At 43.8% G+C, this 27,128-nt stretch overlaps 1 protein-coding gene across 6 annotated transcripts in view; it reads right to left on the minus strand.

Annotated features, from left to right (window-relative positions):
- LOC120899716 (calbindin-32) overlaps positions 1-27,128 on the minus strand; it is a 53,905-nt gene that overhangs the window by 21,143 nt on the left and 5,634 nt on the right. For 5 of the 6 annotated variants that reach the window (XM_040305864.1, XM_040305862.1, XM_040305860.1 and 2 more), the window contains exon 2: positions 12,783-12,834. The exons of the other annotated variant lie outside the window; for it this stretch is intronic. The gene's annotated coding sequence lies outside the window, so the exon portion shown is untranslated. The remainder of the gene's footprint in view (positions 1-12,782; positions 12,835-27,128) is intronic. 6 annotated transcript variants of the gene reach the window in all.

Raw genomic sequence — 27,128 nt, forward strand, 5'->3', positions numbered from 1 at the left:
TAAAAAATATAAAAAATGCACACAATTATGTACCAAATAAGCCATCTTTTCTAGGATTTATACCATTTCATTACTAACCTACAAAACAGTACCACAGCAAATTTTCCTGCCACCGAAAAAGTGCTTACGAATGCAATCCTAACCTCGAAACCTCCTCTCATCTAGGAGGAAGTTTTTAGTGTTGTAATCCGACAAAAAACTTTTCGCCCATCCTCTCATTCTCTACCTTTCCGCCCCAAAATTGTCAGCACCCAGGGCGGTGGAAGTGCCATAAAATATTCACACTTTGACTCAATTATCTCGAGCTAAACGCTAATCCGAAAGGACAAACGTTGCAACTTGAGACCGAGGAGTGTGTGCTGTCGACCGCAACCACCGCACACAGCACCACCGGCGCAAGCGAGATTATGTAATTGATGGGTCCACTTACGGTGATGAAGCAACATGCTCTTCTTCATGCACACTACGTGTGTGTATGTGTGTGTCAGGCATGATATAATTAGTTGCACCCTAGAGCAACCGAACTTGAACCACGCAAGCGGATCCACCCCGGGCATCGTTCAGGGGAGTGGTGTGTTCCAGTGCCGCAGTGATGCATGATGGAAAAGATTCCAGCTTTGGGAGCATCCCGAGCGGAAGTGAGAAAAGAACAACTGTTAGAATGTTCGGTGTAATGTTGCAGGTTAGGGTAGAGTTTGGCAGGGCACCATGTCGTTGACGCTTGCGTTTCCTGGAACTGAGTGGCTGGCGAAACCACGAACCAATCTTGGCGGAGAAACTTTCGATTAGCTTGCCGTGTACTCCGGGGTCGAGTAGATTAAATGCGCCCGGCATAGTTCGCTCCAAGCTGTGTGGCTTAAGTGAATTTATGCTGGAGCGATTTAGTACGCCTGTCCGATCGTGTAAGTGCATTTATGAGAGGTATTTAGTAGGTGTTTGTTGCTGCAAGATGCTTGGGAAGTAACGGAATGAAGATATAATAAGAAAAAATGGAATGAACTTAGCAACATGGCATAATTACATAGAATCATCAAACACGAAGTGAAGAATGAACAAGATAAAGCCAATTAAGAATCGCTTTTTTGTAGGAAAGATATTGAAATGATTATAATAATAACCCTATAACTAAGAATAATTATTTTGTTTGTTGTTGAAATCCGATATGAAAGACAAACGAGTAAAGAAAACATGAACATCCATAACTACAAAGACAAATTCCAACTGTCACGGAATTAGTACAAACTTTGTGCTTCGCATTGAAAGCTTTCTTCTGTAACTTTTCCTTCATCCTCCCAGAGTTCACCTCCACCTACCCAATGCACAGTGAGTACACGGTTACAACACGTCTTAACTTCACCCGGACAATTCGGTCTGTTCCGCTGCCAATGTGCTAACCACCGCAACCGGGAAAGGCCACGGCATATTTCACGGATGGGTGTCGCATGCCAGCACAAAAACACACCGCTGTGGCGCACACCGAACCTCGCATCCCCGAGCAAAAGTGGTTCCGGGCCAATCGAAACGTTGCTTCCGGTAATTGAAACCGAGCGTATCGGGATCCTTCCTCAACCGAAACCGAACCGAGCGAGCATGTGTGGCGGGTAAACTTATACCACGGGGTGTCAGGTTGACTACACATGACCACGACCACCAGCCGCGGTACATGTGTGCGGTACACCTTCGTTAAGTGCACCCGAAGTAAGTAAAAGAGCGGCGAAACTTTTCTAATTACGGCAGTCACCGGGGTTACAAAAAGAGAGAGAACGGAGAGAGAGAGAGCAGGAGCAGGAGCAAAGTTTTCGGTTTCAGAGCCGCGCTTGGTAAAGGAACACCTTCGTTATCACCTGTGCAGAACGGTTTCGATACGTTTAGCACGGTTGATGTACTTTTGGAAGGCAAAAAATGACAAACACAGTGTATGGAAAACGTTTGGAGCTTCAGGAATGAAGAAATTAATACGGAGATGTTTCTCAAAAACTTCGGGAGACGTAATTACAGTTCACATGCAGTGGAACATTTTAGAGCATCATTTACAGCATGCTTCGTAAATCTGATTCTGAAGATTCACCTAGTGAAATGCAAGATACGCAACTCCCAAAAGTGGTAAATATCTAAAGGATTGAACGATACTACAGAACCGGTTTCTAAGATTCAGATTCGTGATTCAGATGACTCTTCAACAGTCGCATGGAAGAATGTTCTCAAAAGTTCCTTTAAATTAAAAGTAGACTACTTACTCGACCTTTTCCTGAGCGTCCCAAACAGACACAAGCGACAACTCAAACAGAAAACAAGAACAATGTTAATCTTATTGCCATCAATGCCATCGAAATTCCATCGTACTTTCACTTCATGAAAACCATCGACCTCGCTGCTCGACGACAGGCGACCACACATTGGAATGTTACTTTACCGAGAAAAGAAAGATGTTTCCGCGGTTAAGTGATACCGAGGGCGGTAAAAAGGACAATGGTACCGGATGGTTTGATGTAGTCTCTGCCAGTAGCGTGTCAGCCGAGCGACCATTTCGATTTCTCCGAACCATCGGGAGGCGGTGGAATGAAAGCAATGTCGTAATGTCATGTCGAAGGTTACACCCGTACGACGGTCTAGCAGCACCACCACCAAGAGCATTGGCACACTAAAGGACAGCACCAGTTCGCCCTCGTTTCAAACGGACGATAATATTCGTTCCTCTGTCTTCGCAAACGACATCGTGGTCCCGGTGAGCGTTACTTTGCTTCCGGTCGGATGTTGGTGAAATTGGTTGGTGCAAAAGCCAGCAGAAGCAGACGCAGCAACCCTTTGGCCAACGCCAACGAACGGATGCAATTTCTTGCGTCCCAAGGGGCAACCAGAGCTCCCACCAGCACTGGAAGCTCCGTCCCGCCCGAAAGCTTGGGATTTGAAACCATCTAACGAGCTTTAATCCGACGGCATCCCTTTTGGGTATGGTTCTGGTGGCTGCTATCCTTCCTTTGCTATCTAACGCTTCATCGAATTGCGAATCGAAATTGTAACATCCCACTCGCGTGTCATTGCCCTCACCGTCCTCGACACAGCCATCGTCGTGTGCTTTTGATTTGCTTCAGTTTCAATTTATATTGACTTCCTGAGGCCATGCGGCCGACGAAGCTGAGGTTTTATACGGCGTGGATTCGGTGAAAAGAGCTGGTTCTACATTTCTGCAGTTGACGCATGAAGGGAGCGGCCACTGCTCTGCGTCAGGAGGATTAGCGGGTGGGATTTGAATGGGTTCAACCAACCTAGGGGGTCCTGTGTGTCTTCTTCATTCGAGAGGGCACGCTCGAACCGTCACACCATTGTGCGATAAGTTGTGTGAAAGGATTTTTGTGGGAGGATTTTCCAACAAAAGTGCCTTGTGATGGAGGAAATATCGTATTCATTTTGGCCAGATGTATTTGGGGAATATAATATAATCTAATAGTTTTCTCCAATGTTCTTTTTAAATCCAACGCCTAGATCCGTTTTGAAAGAATTTAAAAGAGGCATTCATTTCAAGTCGCACGAATGATCGTAAATCGATATCATTTCCCGGAAACGAACGGCCCAATATTTAATGCCTTTTTATGCGGCAGAGTCCATTATGCAAAGCAGCAAATCAACGATGCACAGAGGCGAAACTCTTTCTCTGGCGTATGGAAAAGTGCGAAACGTGTTTCCATTTGCGAAGGACATTAAGTTGATTTAGTCATTTCCTGGCTTTATTCTGCCACACACTCTTTCTTGCTCTCTCTCTTTCTCTCGCTCGCTTTATCTTCCTTTTCCAAACAGCCTGATGTGCGCCGTGTAGTTATGCAAAACAGCTCAAACGATAAATGACACCCGATTGCATCTCAATCTCCGGGTGTGCGCGCAGAGGCATGAAAAATGCACTCCTCCGAGCCAAGGCTTTTGAGTCCCGTTTTTCCAAACACCGTTCAGGTACCGATTGAGCAGTACACCGGCACCGATGTGATGCTTGATGCTAGAGATATGACGCTCGCCCTGGCTCATGCTAATCTGCACTATCGTATCAACACGGACCACGCATAGCACACCCGCATAATTCATTCCGTTTTCGCCCTGACACTCACTGTGGATGGAGGAGGGTGAAGCAAATAACGAACAAGAAACTGAGCTGCATTTCAATATTGCAAGCAAAGTGGGTGCAATAATTCTCGAGCTAGCGAGCGAGACTTATTTCCCTCTCAATCTATTGGGAAATAATATCGCACTCGTTCAACGAAGAAAAGTGGGAAAAGCAAAAACTCGGCGTTTAGAAAGATTTGCTGCAGCAGTGGTGCAATTCCAGTTTAACAGGAAACGTTGCATATTGACACAGAAAGACGCAGATTTCAGGATTTTTGGTAAAATCGAAAAGAGAATTCAAATTTGAAAAAAGACAGAAATTTATATCAAGATTTGTACAAAAACATGCTGCTTCCTATACCTAAAATATCAACAATATCGTACTTGTTCAAAAGCTTCAAAATATCATACTCTCTTTGCCAGTTGTGAAAAGCTCCGTGGCAACTGTTAACCAACCGTGCGCATACTTAACTGCTTTTGCCGCATTGTGTGGTTATGTTCGCAGAGCTATGCACACGGACATATCCCTGTGCCGCATGGAGTGTTCCCATGAGAAGCGACACTCAAACTGGGAAGAGCGAGGAAGCACCCACGATGATCATGATATTGTATTTGCCCCAACCGACTGCAGCTGCAGCTGCGAGTGACTGGAACGAAGCCGTACACCGGACTCCGGGCTTTTGGCATGAGTTATGTTTTGCTAAAACTGCTAGCGACGTTTCGATTCCGCTTGATAAAGCCCATGCAACCATCCGATTGTTCGCTGGCTGAGCTGAGCAAATGGCACAACAATACGTGGAACGCTCTGATCTCGCACACAAACAAACGGACCGATGGGGCCGGCTCGAAGGAAGCGAGGTGAAGCTTGCGAAAAAGCCTGGCATTAGCTTCGTACTTCGAGCTATGATTTGTGCGTCCCATTGTGGACCACAGTCTGCAACTGCATGTTCGGTATCGATGTAAGGGGCAATAAAACATGCCATGTATACGCGTCGCTCGAACAATTGAATTGTCACCCGAGGGGGGGTGGGGGCGGTTGGTTGAAGCTACGTGCTGAGATTGTGAACGGAAAGCTTCCGGGAAAGTTATCCGTTGGATTATGGGGCTGTACTGGGGTAACGATTTGCGGTGTAAGTCGTGCCAAATTAACAGGTTTGAATTTCAAGCATTAGACGCTGTGGATGACGCTTCTACACTTGCACATTTTGTATCTAAACCTGTAAGAGATGACTATACTTTAATGCTCAGTGCTGACGTTTCTCTTCACAGACAGCAAACCAGAGTGAAGTACGAAGTACGGACAATTAAATATTCAATCGGAATTGAAATAGAAAAATTTGAAGTCCTAATGTACTGTTAGGACCTAGAGATTTAAGTTTTCTATTAAAGCTATTGTACCTACTCTTCAAAACAAAAACAAAAACAACCTAAGGTCCCCACGCTAAGGTCCCCACGCTCATGTGATGTGGATTTAGCTGGATTTTTTTTAGCAAACAGCAATCATCTACCACCCAAAACAAACAAGAAGAAACGAATTAAAATCAAATCATTCTACAGATATAAGCGGAACGGTTTGTACAAAGCAAATAACCAACCATGACGTTGCACGTGCACTAGTAAACTACATTTCTATCAAAATTTCACTCTCCTGACATTCTCTCGTTCTTCTTAAAGCAAAAAAAGATGCAACTTCACACAACAGAACCACCCGGCTCCACCGTAATATGTTTGCAGCCGGTGTAATATGGGAATGTAAATTTGATTTCGTAAGATTAAAAGCATAAACCATTCGGTGCGCGATTTGGCTAACGCCAAGCCAAGCCAAGCCTGCTACACATTCCGCTGCTAAAGCCGGTGCAGTGGAGATTGTGCATTCCGCGAGCGAGAGGAGCAGCAAAATGCAATTTCACTCAGATTGTGGTACTCTCTTCGTTTTTTTTTGCCGCATTGCATACCTTTGAAGCACCGAAAATCGTTTAGGGAAGAGTTGAAGATGTATGTCGTTTTCGCTTTTGCATTTTTCACGATAGGACTGTGCCATTCGAAGCAATTGAAATAGTGAGCAGTTAATTGCATTTGAACGAAATGGAAAACTTTGCAGTAAAAAAGACAATTAGTAAAGCGCGATTTGAAGAACTCCAAATCAAACAATTTTCCGTAAGCAATTCGTGTTGCTGGATGAAGGAAATTTGATACTTCACCTCCAGTCTCCAGTATTGCTTCTTCCAAGAGAACAGCTCAATGAGCGAAACGCTACCCCGGACAACGATACCGGAGCCGAAAGAAATTCGTTAGTGGTTCGATTGGGATATTTGCTGCTCGTGCCAGCCAGTTCCAGGAAAAAGTTACGCTTCCGAATTGTGAGTCATGTAATTTGAGAGTAGCCAGAGTGAAAGCTCAAGTGGCTCGATTCCGTTCGGACAACACCGTTACGGTCACCATGGTCTCGCCTGTGTGTGTATGTGTCAGGATGCGAAAAAAACCCGAGGGAACATATTTATTTATAGGAAATAAGCCGGATACACGAAGGGTTTTGAGGCGGTGTAAGAATGAAAAAAAAACACACACTCTCGACCCCCAAGAAATAAACGATCATAAATAGATAAACGTGGAAAACCCTTATCGATTTGGAGGAACACTTCACTGGAGCCAAGTAAAAAGGGGTTTAAGAGAACGCTTTTGGGTTCGATTGTTAAAACCGTTTCGGGAAGGTTACACTGTGTACGGGGCAGAAATAAGAGAAATCTAGCAAACGGTGGCCAATTTACTTTTATAGCTGCAATGAAAAGATTATCCAATGGAATGTCGACCATCACACGCGTACGCCCCGATGGGCAGGAGGCAGAGGGTAGGAGCTTTGAGCAAGAGAGTGGTAGGCAACGAAATAACGACAGTTTCAATGAATTTTAAATTAACTTCTACCGAGTGGCGGGTGTTAAAAAATGCAAACAGCAGAGCTGCCATGCAAACTAAAGATGCCAAGTGGAAAAGAGACCAACGACCAGAAAAGCGTCGGAACAGAACTGGAAAATGCCACAGCCAGTAGTGTCAGTCGGTGTGTGTACAAATTGGTAGCCAGATGTTTGTTCCACTGTACGAAGGACACGGCGAGAATTCTGATGATGATTATTGTGTGAGGAAATTCGTAACTGTCTTGGGGGGTTTGAATAAACAATAGTTTGAATAATAAAGTTCGCAATCGTGACTGAACACACCAACTACCAGCTAAAACTCTGTGAAATTGTGATGTAGTAATACCCTTTAACATGAGTGTAATTTCTAGTACAGCAGGATAAAGTTTTTTTTAATTATCGCTTATGGCGTCGAGACTTGAACACAGAACAAGCGAGTTGCGATGCCAACAACTTACCTACTACACTACGGATCTGGTACCCGTCTGCAAGGCTTAAAAACAATAAGCTTCCTGTATCACTATTTACTCAGCATTTATCGCGCAACAAACGTTTACGATGCAGAAAGCTCTTAAACTTCCTTCCCCTAGGACGACTTTTGTCCATTTTCCGACTTCAACTGAATTATGCTGGCTAAGCGTATATTTAAGAGTAAATAAATCTTTCTAATCGCAGCTCTACTTCCTCTCCAGCCACTCCGCCCTTAGTAAACGATTGTTTTTTCACGAGCGGAAACCTATTCCAGGAAGCTTTTGCTACAATCACGAAACCATTTCAGGCGGTACGAGAAATAACGAAAACAGATGCAAGAATATTTATGTACGCTTGCAAGGAATTTCATTCCGTTTCTTAAGATTCTACAGCAGACAATTCATGGTCGGTTTAATTCAAGCCCCGATAAAATGCTGCTATCTTCCGGATGAGGCTAAAACGCGTCTATCTTAGCGAGAAGCTTTTTAGTTGACTTGCACAAAACAACTCTAAAAAAGGGCTTCTCTTTTGCAACCACCGAGCAAGTGACAGTGTTTCAGCATTGTTAAATTTTCAGGTGCGTTGCGTGACAGTTTGTGCCCATTTGGAACGATGGGGAGGAGTCATATACTTCCGAGAAGAAACCACCGGAATTGTCAACCTCTGGCAAGAAAAGACCGACACCGACGTACGTACAGGAAACGGTGGCTGGGACGGTATGCTTTTCTAAGGCGTTTCTCTTCAAGGAGTGGTTTTGTTGAGCGTTCTTCCACGAATTTAGCATTACAACATTCCCCCGTACGGAAGGCACAGTTTATGGGAGCTACGTTTTGAGGTGTTTGCTTCAAGTTGTTCTATTCCATGAAGATTCATGAAAAATGAGAATGTCTTTGCGTGTTTTCTGAGGGAAGTGTGACTTCGTTCCGGCACGGATATTGCTGGCAGTCACACCATGCAATGATATTGCATTTTCGTTTGTTTATCGAAGGTGTTGTCAATAGCAGTAAACTGGTAAATGTTTGTTTTTTTTTGTGAAACATTCAAGATTGAATTATTTTAACGTCAGGATCGTGTACCATCTTCCCTAATAGATAAGTGTTAGAAAAGTTAAAATACAACAATCACTCCAAGAAAACTGAGTTTCTGCGAAAATCTACGATCAAGAAAAGAAAATCCAATCTACTGTCCAAACAAACAAGCACTCGAACGCGTTCTACGCTCAAGGACTTCTGAAAACGAGCTCAACAACCGTCTCGAGCCGAGGGTGTCTCTTCCATATTCATCAATCACGGGCCCTAACCGAAGTGACTACCGCGCACCAACATCAAAGCATCGGGAGCGCTAATTGATTACTGCTGCCTGATGAAGTACTGACAGCTCCCGTCCGTTTTGACTTCCACTCTACGGGGCGACTATGGGCTTCGAACGACGAGATCCGTTCGCCGCGGTTGTCAGAAGGCGCTCACTTGTCGCTCAGTTTTAAAATAACGTACCATTGAGAGACCGTAAGAAGCGCGCGAAAGAATGAGTTCTACCTGCCGGGGTCGAACGTTCCCGTTTGTATGGGGAGAAATCCGCGAGGTTTTGCGCTGCGGATTTGGAACGAATGTTGTTTTCAATGTAACGTTTTGCTTCAAATTTTGCTTTAAATGATTGAAGTGAATTGAACTTAGAGGTATGTAGCATTTTGAAAATGTTTTGTGATCTATTTCCAATAAAAAAAGTTTTCATCAGTTTTGTAAATTTATATAAAAAACATAAAATATATCGGAATATAAATATACATACAAATATCTATAATAAAAAAGTAATACATATATATATATATATATATCTATATAGTAATACATCTACATATATATACATAGATATTTTAATATTCATGTAAAGGTAAAATTTAATGTTTTTCATATTTTTATTTCAACTCTAATGTTTTTCATTTAACTCTTTAAAATAAAATCAAACAGTATTTTTATACTTTTTTATAAAGTAAATCCAATCCTGTCGTCCCTCCTAAATTTGAAATAACTTTAATTCAAATTTAAAGAAAGTGAGTAAAGCTACCTTATAATTCCTAACAAATCATCCAATAATGATGTAACGAATGAAATCCAATACCAACGGCCAAAAAATTCAAATTTCAAAACTTAGCCATCCTTGAATCGTAGATATAAACGTCTTTAAATGCTTGACAGTTGTATCTCATGATTCTCATTCTCTCATGAGCGTCGAACGGATTTCGTCGTTCGAAGCCGGTACTCGCCCCGCTAGACTCCTTCAATACAGTCCAGCAAAGGAAACCTCACGCCCAAGGACACCGAAACGAGCACAACCGTTTATAGTGTGTCATATCTGTAAGCGGCCGTTTGAAGGCAGAGCAGGCTTCTTAATCCTGGACCTACCGAACAACCGCCACTATACCCCGCATAGTCTCTCGAGACTACTGCCTTTCACGTCAAGGACACTTGTTGCGCTTCCTCGTCGAATACAACGTTGCTTTTGCGTGCGACCAAGAAAAAAAAGCAAAGCTGCAAATCATCCACAGTATGTGTGCTGTAAAAAAAACAACAAACCCACACACACAATCCACTTCCACTTTCTTAACCCGGTAAGCAAGGCAAGGCTGGAAGTCGTTGCACAACCACTGCTGTGGTCAGTATGATTGCTGGGGTTTTTTTTTTCCCTTTGTCCATTTCCTCTCGTACAAAGCACGCAAAATATGAAAGAGAAGTTTATCGTTCCGGTTTCTGACACCTTCATCGTGGTTGTTGATGCAGCCACACAAAAATGTGTCTATAAGTGCCTTCAACCGCAGAAGATAAGCGGAGAAAGGTGGATGAGAGTGCAGGAGGTGAGCGTTCTCTTTCCTGCTCCACTTTCAATTTCCTGTGTTACATCGACTGTTCGACGTGCCGGAATGGATATACTCGAAGTGACATCCAATTACCTATAGTGAAAAGCTTCTTGCTGGATGGACAGGCTTTCAAGCAACCAAAAAGAAGGAGTTTAATAACATAATAGTAAGTAAGGATGTAGAAAATGTAACAAAAGTTGAAGAACGTTTTTCAAAATTGAAATGACAAACTATACCATTCCAGGCGTAAATGCTTATCATTGGTCCAATGGAGCCGTGGGTAAGTCCAGAGACAACCATTCTTCAGATCGTGAGTTCAAATCCAACCTGCATCAACTTGTTGCCATATCAACTTATAACTTTTTATGATAAAAATCCAATCATCATCAAGTCTACAAATGACCGTCAATGACTTATCGTTGCACAAATTACTCCGAACAAGAAAAAGTAGAGTAACTCGCAATTAAGGGAAAAACGATCTACACGCTGATTTAAATAGTACAGCATCACACTTAAATTAATTAATGATACATACTTATGTCACTCTTGGGCACACACAAAAAAAAACCATGGTCAGCATATACTCACATACAGATTGGTGTGCAAAAAATGGCACCAATTTGTCTGCCAATCGAGCGCGGGACCACATTTGGCGCCGGCTGCCACCTCGGCCATTTGGTAGACGAATAGCACTACTCTTCACACAGGACCGGGCCATGAGCCCATGGTGCTAACGACCGAACCTCGGGGGCTCGGGTAAAAAAAAACAGTATCGGAGTTCCGCTTAATGGTGGCTATCAATTTTCCCTGGCCCTTCCCATCAACGTCAATACCTTTTGGGGGATCCATCAATTATACTAATATTTATCAGCACCCGCAAAGCGGACAACGGGATCCCGGTTCGCTTTTTGTTTCGTTCGTCCGCACTGATTGGCATCACACTTCGCGGGCACCGTGTGAATAAACTTTGCCTTCACCATCCGCGGGCGGCCGGTCGATCCCTTCGATCCCTTCGCTTCGTTGTCGACGGTGCGGATCGAATTGTATCCGACGGTCGATCGAGAAGGAAGGATGTTTGGGATAAACTGTAAGTGAGCTTCCTTCATTCCGCCTTTCCCCATCGAATGATCTGAAGCTCTGAGCATCGGAATGTAAATAATATTGGCTTCGTTTGCTCAACCATTCCGAGCCTCGTGGACGGATGATCGACACATTTGTAGCTGTTGCTTTTTAGTTCACCGACTATACACTTCCAAAGGTTCACGGTCACTTTGTCACGTACGAAAGTGCCCAGAGGGCATGCAAAGATCGATGGTGTGATTTACATTTGATGAATGACTAACCGGTGGTGTGTTTGCTTGCAGCCGGTGACAAAGCTGACAGGCAGACATGACACACCGTAATAAATGTTATTGGTGCCCTGGAGGTAAACAATATTTTATACAGAAATATATTTGCAACGTGGTGTGTTTGAGTCAGCGAAACTGTTTGTAGACTTTTCCTCGTAAGCTGTACAAACAATTAAGCATTCCAAAATCAAAATAACTTTTTGGATTTTAAATTAAGTTTAAACCAACTTTTCCCCGTTTCCTTTGCCTTTGTGTCGTATTTTCAAAAACAAATACTGATTTTTTTGATCGTCTGTACAGAAGTTGTGAGCGAAGTTACTGCACATTTACTCAACTTTTAGGACTATTGCAAACCGGCGACCGCCCGCCAGTTTGAAAGCAACGCAACGAAAGCACGATTCGGCACAGACCGGCAGGAAAGCAGCAGCTGAAAGAAAATTAACTATTTAATTAGATTTTCCTTCGCTCCATTTGGCAGCGACTCGGACGAACCCCGCCCGGAGAGAGCTTTATCACGTCGCACCACTAATGAAATCGGATCGACGGACGAGAAAACTCAACACACACACACCACCCCGGTGCTTTTTTGCCGCTGTTTACACTCGCAATCGATTGGTTTTGCCGCTTGTCTCGTATGCTTTGTGTGAAAGCAAACCCGGGAAAGCTTTACTTTTACATTGCACAGGCAAGGGAAGGGGAAAAAACGAAACAACAAAACATTGAGGCACGAACGGTGCAGAGTGAGTGAGTTTCGATCAGCGTGCATAGTGCCATTTTTATGGCATGTAGTGGTGATTTTCCAAGGAAATTTCGTTGTGAAGGAAACGGCGAGTGAAATAAGCACTCGAGCGCTGGAAGCACGACGGGGCGATAAACCTAATCAAATGAAATGAATGCTACCGGTGGTATTGCAGTGTTGTTCGATTAAGGTACAAGATTAATGCAAGAGGTAAGGATGAGATTCTTTTGCCTTTCGGAACAAACAATTACTGCTTGAAGATTAAATAAAGCTTCTACAATTTGAGCTTCTCTATAAGCATTTTTCGAGAAGTTTGTATGAATATGATAATTTCTTATTAGATTTTTCCAATAGTTTATTCTTACCTAACCACGGATAGTGTTTTCTTCTAGGCTTTTTGTCAACTGTTCAATGATCCTGAAAAAAAATAAAACAAATCAGAATTACAAATTCAGTTACGAATCTTCACAAATCACGAAATCATTAATGCTGCGCAATATTTAAACAACAGCAAACATAACCATCCAAACCATCATTTTCTGAAGCTCACAAACAGTCCTCACTTGCTTGTGAAAGATAAAAATGTCTTCCCCATTCGCCGCCAAGCCTCATCCACCATGCCAAGCCTCCATGGGCGCGTCGTCTGTCGATATTAAAACGACTGCGCGTACAAACAGCGCTTGTTGTTTGGAGACAAATAAACATACACAGCAGCGCTCAACAGACATTCTTTCGCCGAAACCACCATTTCATCGGCACCCATTTGCGGACCCGTCCTTTAGCAAACGGACCATCAAATCGTTTCCGGTAACGAGCGATGGGCAGGAGCGCCACCGTTCTGCCAAACTGCTGCAAATAAACTGCTACGCCCCGGTGTATGCAAATGCCAACTTTCCGCCCGGGTCTCGGGCTGTATTTTACCACCAAATTTTCGTCAGTCCATCCAGTTTGCGGTTGGGGCTAACGAGCTAGGAAATGGGGTTTGTTTTATTTTCGGTTCGGCTACGCAAGCTCTTCAAAGCGCGTGCCAGGACCTGTGGTTAAATTTTAAAAAGTCTCCCCCTTCGTTTTGCATGCATTTAAAATTTTACAATAAAATCTACCCCAACCACTGCATTGTGAGCTTGAATTACCGCTTAAAACATTACCATAAACCTTCTTCCAATCCTTCATATTGCCCACGTATTATCACTAAGGAGATTACGATCAAAAGATTATGATTCATTCCATTTTTAATAAGAATGTATACCGCCACCGTGATTTATACTTCTAACAGCTTTTTTGAGCACCAGTTTCTGTGTTTTTTTGTTCTGGTCCCACTCTATACCCTTTCCCATGTTTGCTGCCAGTGTTTGTTTCACAGTGGAAGGAAGCGTCGGGCTTTCGCTACCCGATTTGCAACAAGCCCGGCGCCACAATATTCGAGCAATAAACAACGCACGGCGGGACAACAGCGCGCGGGTCGCGGGTGTTCAAAATTTAATCATAAAATATTACTTCGACAGAGAGGCTTGTGCTGTACTTGGGCCGTTTTTACTTTCCACCCTCGGACGGGGATGATCAAAGGGCCAGCCTTTTGCAACGAGGCAGAGGGGATAGGAAGATGTGGCTACGGGTTTGGCAAATTTTCCCACTGCAATGTTTTATTACAAACCATACATCTTTTCACCACACAGCCCCTAGCGACTCCCCTTGGCAATACATTGCGCAGATTACGCGTGGTTTTATTATTGACCCTCGGAGCTTTTGGCAGTGTGTCGATGTTGAGCTTGAAAACAGAAGAAGTAAACAGCACTAAAAAAAATAAAAGAACAACTTCAAACGCGAAATAAAATAGAAATTAATTGTTTGCATGCGTTACATATTAAAACACAGTGTTATATGTACAAGATGAATTGATGTGAACATCGACTGTTCACTTACACATTAATACAGTGACATAAATTTTTCTAAACAATATCATCGATAAAATACTGTCTTTTCCAATTTTTGATAATGCAAAAACGCAATCAAAACATGTCCCCATTGTCCAAAAACATGCATTTCTCAGAACTATGCTGCATGTAACATCCACAATCATTGCATGATGATAATGCTTCAAATCCATTAAACATTCCTCAAAAGAGCTGGAAGAATACATCGATACAACTTCAATGCCTAGAGTTAATGTGTAGCTGTATTCACTCCACTCACAACCAGTGAGAGACCCAACCCAACAGACATGTGCCCTAAGAAGCAAACATAATCAGAAAGAGCAACAAAGTTTAATTACAGCGTATGTTTTCGTTTGAAGAGGTTTGGGTTGAGTTTTCAACGACCCTCTCCAAAATCCGGCAAACGGGCCATTTACGGGCCTATTTTGGGGACGAGGTGGTTTGAAGGCCTATTGGATGGACAGGGCGGGGGTTCTGGTGTGGTCTACGAGCGGTTTAATTGCCGGTCGCCATCAAGCGAAAGTCCGATTGACACTCGCTCAACCGGCATGAGCCCGTAATCGCATTTGTGACGACCACACACGGCACACACGCATTATATACCATACACGTTTGCTGGTAGGCTCTTAGGATCTTGACACATCGATGTGATTGATAAGTTCAGATAATATACACCTTTGATACAAAGGCGCTGTGTGTGATGTAACAATGTTAGACGAATTTGGACCCATACTTTGATATTATTTTAACAAAAAAGAAGCCGCAAAATGTGAGTAAATTGGTAAGGATTCATAGCTCAACTCCCTTCTATTACTAACGCTTTTCAAAGCTTCCATTACCGGACACGGCAGGCCGAACACACCAAACAGTGAAGCACTCTCTACGGCTCACTTCATCCGTAGCCATATCAAACCGATTGGGTTTTCATTGACATCTGCCGGGATGTCCCGTGGGTACCCGTCCTTGGGAAGTGCCCACCATATGTGGGAGGGTGCATCGTTCACACTGGTGTGGTTGGTGTGGTGTGACGTTGAAGAGAGAAAGGCTTAAACAAGAGCACACTTCTACAATCACAGTTGAGGGTCCTGTTGACCCATTGAATTTACTCCACTGGCACGCCTCATTGCATCACTTCCCTCACAGAGGGTTATGTTAATTTAATTTACTCAACAATCAGTACCTCACACAAACACACACACACGAGCATACAGCAGTATCGCAATCGAAATCGAAATTGTTCGCCTAAACAGTGCGTCGTAGTGGAAGGCTTGAGTACTAGAGCGGGAAACAAATCGCTATTCGATTGATGCCATTAGAACGGAGCACATGCATTGATTGGGAAATCGGGGTGATTTATTGTGTACGCTGCGATGAAATAGGCAATTCCAAAGATAACAAAGCTTTGACGTTGAATTTGTGTACAGTTTAAATTAGAGAAAAAACAATTCACCATTTCAATAAACCGCTTCAAAATATGAAGAAACAACTAAACGTTTCCCTCCACTTAGTTGCTCACTTTCCACAGTTGCAGTACCAATTATCACGAAATTTCCACGCGCCCGCGTGTTGCGCTTTTAATCACACTTAAAAGCTAATCCGTCCCCTGAAACAATGGGGTGTGTTCGTGCGTTTGTGTGCTTCATTAAACTGTACTCAATGCTAAATGCTTGCCGGATACGGTGCCCTAATTGCATAGATCGTGCAAATTCACTAGGCTCGCCGAGATTTATAAAGCCATAAAAACGGGGCTCTGTACCACAAGCCGTGATTGACGCACCGAAAAAGCTCCAGTCACGCAAACACGCTCAACAGTGGTGTCAATTACGTGTTACCCAGGGTAAGGCTGGCTTAGGCGCAAAAAAAGCAACAGGAACACCAGCAGGGTGAAGGATGTTAACGATACGCGACGCGATGTCGAGCTTTTAAGTATCAAGGACCTAACCGTTGTCGCTTCCTGTCGCGGTGACAAGTGCAGCTCATGCAAATGCTGTCAATGCTGTCAATTACTGACGGGCACAACCGTCCTGCACTATCCGTCCTTATGCGAGTAATGCATTGCTACTTGTTGGGTGGACGGAACGTTCAAAACTTGAAACCTTCCCGGGCCTTCATCATGTTGCAGTTAAAGCGAGCAGCCTTGCTTAAGACAGCAGTGGCTTTTGAACGAACCCGAACAAGAAATCTCGCCAACCAACTTTCTATAAAAGTCTGTCAAGGGGAGCGAGGGAGAGGATTGCTAAACTATCTACTTCCAACTAGTGCACACACACACAAACCGGTGAACCGGGTTGAAAACGGATGGCTGGTGGTCGGGTGGTTTTTCTCCACCCACATGCCCATTTATCACTCTGACAGGTTGCCAGGTTTCGCCACGAATGTCGTGCTAATGGGCGTGGGGTGCAATTCATTTCGAAATAAATTACAACACACACACCACTATCACCAGGGAGAAGCGTGGAGTGTGTGTGTTAGGCGTGTGCCATTTGAAAACGAGCCCCAGTATGCACAGGTGTTACTCGGCGCACGTGTGTTGTTCGTTGGGAGTTGGGGAAACTGTGATCCTCGCGCTGTAAATTACCACAACCGAGCGTGAGCACTCTGCTCAATCTTGTCGAGTCGTTGTGTGAGTGTGTATGTGTGTGTAGATCCTCGACTTTGGAAAGTGTGTCGCCCAAAGGATACACGCGATATCGCACCGGTGAATAGAAATGTCACATTAAAAATAGTTTCCTTTCGAGCGCTTTTCCTCCTCGCGCATGTCGGGAAGATGCATTCATTTCGAAATGGAAATGGCCAAGGTTATTTAGGGATGGTTTTAGGAAATGTAAAACGTAAGGATAGGAATGCGCAATGCTTGGAATGGTGTCATTAAGGAAAAGAATGAGCCATTTAAGTGCTATGAGCAAAATGGAGTCGATTATTCAACAAAAAGTGTATTTTAGAGTAAACAATTTGTAATTCCCAACGTAACATTTTTGAGGCATTTAGTTGCCTTTAACTTTTCATACCTTCAACACACTTGTTTGTCACTCTCAAGTGTTTTAATTCTAAATTAGTGCCGGGAATGCAATAAATCTCAAGCACACTTTGGCTGTTGAGTTAAAAAGTATCATTTTATCAAACCAGCAAACAAACAAAGAGCACTTTCTGCAATGCACGTGAGCTCACCGATCGAAAGCAACGAGAGGTTAAGCAAACGGTTTTTGTCTTATCGCACTAGCACTTTTTGCCGCTCAAAAGTTTCAAAGTAAAATTCATTCGCCCTGCCATTTGCGCCCATTATCGGACTGCAGTGACAGTGGGGGGGAGCGCCATAAATCTAATAAGAAGCTTAGCGAAAGTACTGATAAACGAGCAAATGATCGCTTCAAGGATGGATAGCTTTGCCACGTTACCGCCACGTGGGTTTGACTTTACAGACAAAAACAGCGGGAAAGCGTTGCTTTTTACGGTCGATTTAACCATTTGGTGCAAGAACAGCACACTAGCATTTTGTTCTATTTTCTATGCTCCCTTCGTCAGACAGGACAGGGCGTGATTACAGGAAGCATTTTAGTTTAAATTACACAAATACAAAAGATTCAATTCTGAAACAATAGTTAATAATCGAAAATTATAATAAGTACTTGGTTTAACGGATGTTTCGAAAGCACATAAAGAAACTTTTGAATTACATCAATGGTAAGAATATTTTAAAACTCATTTCAAGCAAATATTTCCGTTTTTTGTGCAGAGTAAACCTCCACAAACATCGCAGTACAACCAAACAGAATGACACAGGATTTGTACAGATAATCGTATTAACAATCTCTTATTCTTGGCTGTCCACCTGCTGAAAGAAGCTTTTCACCGGACTGAAGCTGCTAACACGTATCCCATGCGGACGCTTTCAAGCTTACCCTGAACGACAAAAAAAGGCCCCATCACCACCTCCCAACCGGAAACGGACCGAAACTGTCCGGGCAGTGCAACGGTGCAAATAAATTTGTTTTGTATTTGCCCGCAGGCAAGGAGGACAACCGGAAGCAAAGTCCATGGTGCTGCTGCTGCTGCTGCTTGGTGAAGGACAGCCTGATGGCTGCTGTGCTGAGTGGGAGACACTTAGCCAACCATGAACAAAAAATGGATGAAACAAGAAAGGGGAAAAAAAGTTTCTCTGTGTCCCTTTTATTCTTTCCGAAACACGCGCTGAGATGGACGGAACCAGGCGAGTAGTATGTGGTGGTGGTGGTGGTGGTGGAACGCTATCAAAGCCATTTCAACTCGAGCATCATAAGTCAGGGCAACAAAATAAAAGAAATGACTCCACAGTGCATCCCAACCAACGCCAAGTGGCGTCGAATGCAACGGGGGCCTTTGAAAACGGGAACGGCGTACTTCTCGGCCAACAAAAGCTACGACGTTGTGCGCTGGGAAGGGGAAGTCCCATCCTCACACGGTTGACTGTTTTGTGGCGGGCAGTAAGTGTGTGTGTGTGCTAGTGCACAGCAAAGCACGACCACCAACCGATGGGTAGCGGCCGCCCAGCCCAGCGTGAAACGAATCAAACGAACTCCGATCTCGAAAAATCCGTACGGAAGCGTGGCAGGCAAGCAACGCGGCACATGCAGTACAAATTTAACATTTATCACAAGGGAGCATAGAACTCGTCATAGGATGTAGGAGGGTGCATGCTACGTGCACGATAGCAGGACAATAAATATGTGCTGTGTAAATAATACCGACAACGGAGGCCATTCCGTGTCACAGTAGGAGAAAGGGTAAAGCTGTTTTTTTTTGCTTTTTATACTTTCCTGCCTTTTAGTCCCGTTTGTGGCAATGATCTTTTACGGTGGCCGTTCGAATCACGCTGAAGCTGGTAGAATTAAATGGGTTGGCTTCATTTACCAGCAACAAAATAGTGTAAATACCCTCGCACTGTTATTGATGATGTATCGAATGGGATTTGATCAGATTAGCGCTATCGCTTCGCGTAAAGCAAAGGTAGCAATATCAAACGAACTTCTGCATGATTTATTTCATACCGTGTTTTTCGCTATTCCGCAGTGGTACGTGGTTTTGTGTAAGGTTTCCTGGATTTGGAGAGAAATAACGGATTTAGCACCATTCGGTGATAACAACGTAAATAACTCGAAAAGTAATATTATAAATAAATACATTGTAATCCTAAATTAAGCAAAAGAGTAAGGCTTATCCCTATTTTTACTTTATTTTTCTTAACTTAAATTAGTTACTATCAATAACATGCAGATTTATCACACTCTAATGGTAATAAATATAAAACAAAGATAGTATCAACATAAAATAGCATTCATATTAGTAATTCATCATACCATCATCGACACATCTTTACGGTGCTGTGGTTAGAGAAGGCGACTGCTACAAGGTCGAACCTATATCAAAATCTCATTCCGACTTATTTCGCACATCTTGAATCTTACGATTTGATTCATAAAGCGTCAAAACAAACCTATTTTAAATGAATTTGATTATGTTCTGCGCTCTCTATTATAGCGCAGACAAATCAACGAATTCCATTTTGTTATTGACGCAACATGTAATCCTTCCAAAATGAAAAATCCTTCAAAATGAGATTTACAAAATGAAACACCAATACGGATTTAAAGCTTGTTTCAAACCGTCCCGAAATCGAATCGAACGCGCAACACATGCTCCCTCCCAGGCTCTTCTTTCTCCGGCAGACGATTGCTTCGAAATTGAAGCCAAAAATCAAACAACCCTCATCACTCAACCACACACCGATTCTCGACAGTCAGTAACAGATTTACCATTTAGGCACTCGGAAATGCTGCATTTTCTCTTCCTCGCAACCCGCTTCTGCCTACTCTCTACTCCACTTCCACTGTGTGTGCACAATCCCAGACGTTCGCTGATCTGGATAATTCAGTCCATAAAATTACCATCCATTTTCGTTTGCCCACAAAGGAGACTGAGTTCCCATACCGTGAGCAACAATTTCTTTCAATGTTTCCGAGCGAAAGCTGAAAAAGCGTACAGAACCAACTTCGCACTGCTGTGGCAGCATAAATTGGAATGTGGAAGACGATAAAATCGTTTCAAAATCTAGCAAAATCGCGCTCAAATCACGAAGGGCAAGAAGAAGCAACTTTACAGACTGATATGTTGTACCGCAGCTTGTCAAACGAATCACTACTGCGTTGCTGGCTGTCAAGATGTAAAGTGGCTGGTACGAGAACCATATGCACAGCTTGTCCTTGTCCCCTTCTCTACTCGTTCTGCTTTACCTTCACCACCAAAGAAGCCTGCTGCTACCGTGCCACAGATGATTGATGCATCCTCTATCACCCGGAGGATGACGGAGGCGTATGCTAAGGACTCGTGACAGATAACCATCTGCCTTCAGGGGAACTCACCACATGTGTGTGTGTGTGTGTGTGTGGTACCAGATTGCTTTGTGCAAACTCCTTTTTTCTTCGCTTTCCTTTATTGCTGGTCGTCGCATGGAAAACAGCGATTTTACAAACACACACTGGCGTTGTGCTGTGAAGGGAGCCAATGAGTAATCGTTCGTCAGGCCGGCTGGATCGATTGATCGATGCAACAATCCGTGCTGGCACCGGACCGGACGGAAGGAAGGAAACCGATTTTTCATAGCCACCAAACGCCGTCAACGATGGCGACAATGGCGTCAAAAGTGGGACCGGCTACGTGGAAGGTCAACTCTGGGGCGGGAACTGGGTTGGGATTATCTCAGTGTCAACTAGTGCCCTCCCTCACCAAACGATAATTGAATAGGAGCGCCCAAACTGACAAGGGCACCATTAGTGCACGTACCCCGCTCGTGTCTCACCTCATTGGACTCTTGACAGGGCCCGGGTTAACTTCCCTTTCAGCGACTGACAAGCACACATCCGACAGGTCGCTTCCGGACCGGTGTTCGCTCCGTGGCAGACATTGCTGCGGTAGTGAAGAGTGTCGCTGTACGGTTAACTCTTAATTGCTTGGACGGTTTAGAGGCGGCGAGAGATAGTAAAAACACATTACGGAAGATACTAAGAGATGAAAGATAATAAAGACAATGAGACCAGGGTATTAGCTTTGTCCTTTGAACGGAGACTTAACCTCGTATGCTTACCATACTAACACAACAAAGAGCTCTCGTCTTAGCAAGAGCTACTGTAACTCTTCTGTTCTCGTCTCTTGAAGACTCCAGTACAATCAAACATCATTAAAGGATATTTTAAACCCGATAAATTTACCGACTGCAATTCAAAGCCACCCAAGCAACACAACGGCGCAAAACCCATGCTCCATGGTCAACCCTTTTATCGATATCCTTATAATCCCAACGTGTGTGCGTGTACCGCACGTGCAGGGTGCTGAATAAATGATTGCTGGCCGCTATCTAATCGATCAACGTGATCGATTTCATTCTACCTATTTTTAATTCACCTTTTCCTGCCCTTTCCTGCCATCGTGCCGCAATAAAGGGGTTTCTTGTTTTGCGACGACACTGCCGCCAGTGTCCTCCCCGGACCCTCTAGAACTGGTTGAGGATGAAAATAGAGCCAGTGCGAACGAATGACAGTGACCTCGAATAGTGCGGATTAAGTATGCAGTCACCGTCAGGACTGACAAAAATCAATACCATCCCTTTCGCAGCGAATGACGTCCGATGGGAGATGGCTCCGGCCAACCAGGACATTGGATGGACAGGTGCAGAAACATAACTAGACACGGCAAAGGATGTGTGACATTTAATGAACCCAGTGACGGTTAATTAGTTGAATTTGGATATTAACATAAAATCATTCCAAACTTAATTTTATCTAAAGTTTGAACCATTCTTTCCTTAAACGATGTATCAAAAGTTATCACAAAATAGCATACATCATGTAGCAAAGGCTCTACAAAGCATGACAACTTTCTGAAACTAAATAGAAATCCTTTTATGCTTAGCAGCTCTGTGTTACTTCCCAAAAAGCATTTTTCGTACAAGTTAAACGCTTTATCTCTTCCTCCACAATGTCAAAATCACACCATTAAGGTGGTTATCATCGATGCAGCATGGAAGTATCCCTATTTGCAAACATCTTCATTGCAATCATGTCGATAACACTTTACTCTTCCGGAATACACTGCCAGCTTCATGAAACACGATGCCAGATGTAAATTTGCAGATCATCTGCACCGAAATCCCAACAATATCGTAACCAGTCAGTGCTCTCCGTACATACACACACACACACACAAACACACAGACAAATGGCATAATCCACCCGAATGGATGTAACAAACCCCCTAATTGCACAGCAAACATTTGCACAACAGGCAGCAGCATCAGCAGCAGCAGCCAGGTCCTTCCTTCCCAATCTACATGCCACCAAAAACAGCACACACAAACACACACAGACAGACTGAAGAATCAACTTGCCTGCGAGCATTCGAGACTCATAAATTATGCCCACGGTATCTCGGTGTTCCATGTCCTCCCTCCCCACCTTGCTTTCACCCGCTTCAGTGCCGCAGCGGATGCATTTGTTTGCACGCTGCGTTTGAAAAACTGGAGAGCGGTGGCGTACACATCCGTCATGCAGGACCTGCTGTTTGCTGTGCGCGCTGCGCTTGGTCCATCATCATCATTACAACGGACTGCCGTGCTGCACCGGAACACCGCACCAGCCGGAAGTGCCTGCGTTTGCGTTGAAAGGCAATCAAATTTAACAAACGCAGCATGAAAACCGAACCAAATCCCCGTGTACCAGCCAGCACCGGTGGCCATGGGCAGCAGTGATTGGCATTGTACTTTTGGGCACCATGGCAAGGCATATCCCGGGGTTGGGTTTACCGGGGGGTAAATCCTGCAAATAGAACAAGCACCGAAATGACATGCCCCCAACCGACGCAACACTTTACACAGTGTTTGTATGGAAAACAGGAATTGAAACGATGCCAAAGGTGAACCCGACGGGCGTGTTTTGTGGCTTTCCTTTCAATAATAATATATGTGTACCCCTTCGCCACGCCAAGCGATGGAGACGCATGGTCGCTGTCGAAAATTGCCTTCTGTCCCCTCTTTCCCCCTTGAGCCTCGTTCATTAAATTGCCAAAAGGTTGACCCACTTGACCGTACATGCACGGTCCGTTCGATATCGGGGCCCTAATTGAAATAAGCCCGGTGCTACCAAACTCGGTGTACGGCACATACGGTGTTGTTAAGGTGAAAATAATTAAGCAAACGTGCTGCTGCTTCTTTTGTTTTGCAGAGCGAGTGAAGCGAACACGTGAGCGCGATTATGCAGAGGGCAACGGCTGAGCCCAGTGGGGTAGAAAGTATGTTTAATGTGTTTGAGTGTGATAGAAAGGATGAATAATTAAGCTTGTTTAATGTGAGGAACGTGAGTGTTCGTCTCCTGTCAGAAGCATCATACACTCGACAAGCATTGTTTTCTCTTTGAATGCGGTCCGATCTTAAAATAATTTGAGCATCATTCAGCTATCCTTTCCATGATGGTTATATGAGTCACTGTTACAGAGTTTCAAAGCACTCCAAAATTCCAACTCCAAAAAGAGATTTATGAAACACGCCATTTATTCGAAGCCAATCGATTGAGTTTCACACCACCTCGGGGCATGCCCCTCCAAGTATGTTGATCGAACAACAAGCGCATAAATCGCAAATTGCTATGCAAATAAACATCCTAATTGCCAGCCACCGTTTAAGGTCAGTGAGTTCTCTTTCGGCGCGTTCATAAATTCCAAAACGCCGAGCAGCCAACGAACGCTACCTTATTTACATTTGCGTTTCGTTATGAAAACACTATTTTCCATACAGCAAAAAGAGGGGGGGGGTGTAATACCAAGCACACCCAGCGGGGACATTCACCACTGTCGATTGGGTGCCAAATTGTGTCCAACGCTGTGTGCCCACTGGGATGCAAATTTATTGCCAATCAAACCGTGTTCACCACCAGCGGACCTGATCCAACGTTTTGCTTCATTTCCGCACATTTCTAATGTAATCTAGAGAACCCGGTAACGAAACACACCTGCCGACTCCCGGTGGCTTTTGAGGAAGAAAAAAAGAAAGAAAAAACGCACAACACAAATAAATAAGCAGTGCGAAAACTGCTTCGCACACAAGATGGCAGACATTGCTATTGGCCGTGCTCTGGGCTTGTAATGAAATTCAGTTCGAGTACTTTTACGGCGGCCCTCCCCCATAGTTGGGCGTTCGGTGGCCCTCAAAACTAAGGTTAGCTAAGGGAAGCTTCGTTGACTCGATCCTATGTGAGGTAACATTTCCCTCAAGCTCAAGGTGTAAAGCTGATGCACGATAGCGTTGTGTGTGAACATTTTCCAAGTGTTTTGTGTTTGAAATAGAAATATTCTAATCTAGAAATTCTTAGAACACTACTTTTGTGACTTTCGGAGCTTGTGATTGTTATAGAAATAGAATATCAAACCATGCAAAGTGAAAATCATTCCCCATAAAGACAGACACACAAGCAAACAGTTCTAAACTGAAGCACTTTAATCACCCATCCAGATGTTTTCCCAGAAGCTCTTCCCAGCTGAACACCTGCTCAAACACACACACACACACACACACACACACACACACACACACACACACACACACACACACACACCGGGATTTTACGCGTTATTCGCGGTTTTCCTTTTATTTTTCGGGGTGGAAGCACATTTTCCCGTTCGTTGAGCCGTTAACGTTCGTCACATCGTCACATCCCTCCCGGGGACTAAAGGTGTGTGTGTGTGTGTGTACACACATCCCAGTATCGATGACGCAAGCGAGTGTGTGCGATACATCGGCCCGGGTAATTGGTGCCACCTTTGATGGCAGCGCAATATTAACGCAACGCAGGCCGACGCAACGGTCTAAAACAGTGTCAACAGTAGTCCTTAGCACGCACCGCCCCAAAAGTCTTCTTTGTGAAAGAGGAGAGAAGGCGGCACCGTCATCGTGCGGACGACTCGCTGCCAAATAAGGGGCTAAAAACGAGCAAGAAAGTAAACCCGCCCGAGCACGACGCAACATCAACCCAACACGGCAGCGGTGGCGGCAAGAAAAAAGCTCGTGAAGGATACAAAATCGATATCTCAATAATTTGGATCGAGCTCGGCGGCTCGGAGGCAAATAAAATCGTCGTTCTGGCCCGGTATCAGTATCGCCCCCATACGGACGGAGCCGGGCCGCAGGAATGATGTGTGATTTTGCTCCAGCCCATGTCGTTGTTGCTGCTGTCTGCCGGCTCTTACGTGCCCGGTAGAATGGTTTTGCATCACAACGAGCCCGAGCACAAAAAAAGGATACGGTTGCGAAGACAGCAAAACAACATCAACTCCTGCACACACATACACACACACACCTGCATGAGGTAGGATTTACCAGAGCCAAGCCTTTCAGTCACACAATGTGATGGCCAAGTTCGGGGAAAAATCCTCTCGGGGAATCCGTCTGCACTCGGTACTCGGTGAGTTTGAGGCGAAAATACACTACCCTATTGTTATGCAACCGCCCCGCTGGAGCATAAGCAGGTGTACTCTCATTCAGATGTATCGAGGCTGCGGCACTGGTCGCTGGCAAATCGGAAAGTTTTACAAAGCGGAAGTTGGTGCGCGGTAGGAAAGTGGATCTTTTTTTCTTTCTCCAGCTCCGATTAAATGCGCACCGGGATGCTGAAAGAGATGAGCTTCAAAAGGGGAAAGGGAATGAACGAAAGACAAACAAGGCAGATGGATGGATGGAGGAAAACGTGTACTTTTGTGCCATTTTCATTTGCGCAATTTTAAATAGTAGTGTTTTGTGAACATTTTTAGCGGAAGCAATAAATGGAAAAGGACTCAGAAATATTACGACAAACCTCTATTATTCCCATCTATTTGCCATTTTATGCCTCTGGTCGATTTCAACCTATCTAATCTCTTCTGGCTAGCTGAATATGCCTTGCTACTTGAAGCTCATAATCGAATAAATGCAGCCAAGTGTAGAGGATAATTTGATGGGCATTAGAAAATTGAAACCATGGTCGAGTGGGTAAACAAATTACCATACAGAAGATGCAAAGCACGTTTAAGTGTGGGTTTGATTACAAACAGCATTCAATGAGCAGCTTAAAATGGGTAATTACTAAATTACTTCAATTTCTTTTTTCATTTTCTTGTTAAAGAAAACTTATTATAACCAGATAAAGTTTATTCCAAACCTGTTTAAAGCTGATTTTTGAAAAAAAAATCCGAATAAACTAATATGCCTACAACACAATTACCCATGATGTAGATTCCTGTGACTAAAAACGCAATTAAATTCTATTCTTAGATACTGTTAAGGAAACGCTTCGTCATTGTCCATAATTCCATAGGATGTTGTGTTTTGCTTTGAATTTTTAACTCTGTTCCCCCTGGACCCTTTCGACGGATTTACGGGGGAAAGCTAACTCTGAAGGGCGTTAGTAACTCCCAATGTCGTGATCAGAAAAAAGAGTATAAAAATTATTGAAATAGCTCTTTGCAAGAGACAAGGAAAGTACAAATTTGAAGACTCACTCATGATAACCCAGCAAATCATCAGTATCGCTCACAGTATCAAGCTAATGTATTACTTTTTCTGTATAAAACAACGCAATTCGAAGAGGTTTATAGCCAAATTAATAAAAAATAACATCATGTAATTACGATACCAACTTCACGTGTAATTGCTCTGAAAAAGGAAGCCGTGTCATTTTTTTTTAATACTTTTTCTTATGGTAAATTATACAATTTGTCAAACAG

The sequence above is a fragment of the Anopheles arabiensis genome, chromosome 3 (genome assembly GCF_016920715.1).
Source record: "Anopheles arabiensis isolate DONGOLA chromosome 3, AaraD3, whole genome shotgun sequence".
In the NCBI taxonomy this organism is placed as follows: Eukaryota; Metazoa; Arthropoda; class Insecta; order Diptera; family Culicidae; genus Anopheles; species Anopheles arabiensis.